Below are 661 nucleotides of genomic sequence, written 5' to 3' on the forward strand. Positions count from 1 at the left end.
GGTAGCAAATGTTACAAAAATATTGTAACAAACAGAAAACTGATGAAATTCTTCCCTGAAGAACAACAAGAATTAAAAATCATTGTTATGGTAAAGGGCATTCTCAGGACATACTTTCCTACCTGAGGCATGAGGTTCTTCCTTGTCCCTACATCTTCTCTTCAAATCCTAGACTCAAACTCCAACAGCTTCTTCCTCACCTGTGACACTGCACCTTATTGCAGACTTCTCTTCTCCTTCTGGGACAGTTACGCCTTCCAACTAAAAAGTGATACCATTCCCCCCAGGCTCTAGCTTTCTTCTTCTGTGCTGCATGTGGCATTTATCCTAATCCCAACTCAACCCTGGAAATGGAGTAAGGTACTTTCCAGCATGCACCATTCTCCCAAACTTTCTCCTGGATTAACAATATCTTGATTTTCCCCTCCCTCAGCCCCCTTTTATCTGTTTTCCTTTTCTTACCCCTCAAACAATGTAGTTACTTGAAGATCCTCAGGCTATTAGGCTGACATGAAACTAGCATGTCTTGCTGACATGCTGATCTCTTGTAGAGGAGAAAAGAAGCTATGCCTACTATTTAGGAATTAAAACATATTTTATTTCCTCTCCCAACTGTGTTTCTCCACCAACTTCTAGTTTTCATTGCTAGATTGAGTCGTCT

Source organism: Numida meleagris, chromosome 3 (genome assembly GCF_002078875.1).
Source record: "Numida meleagris isolate 19003 breed g44 Domestic line chromosome 3, NumMel1.0, whole genome shotgun sequence".
NCBI classification, from domain to species: domain Eukaryota; kingdom Metazoa; phylum Chordata; class Aves; order Galliformes; family Numididae; genus Numida; species Numida meleagris.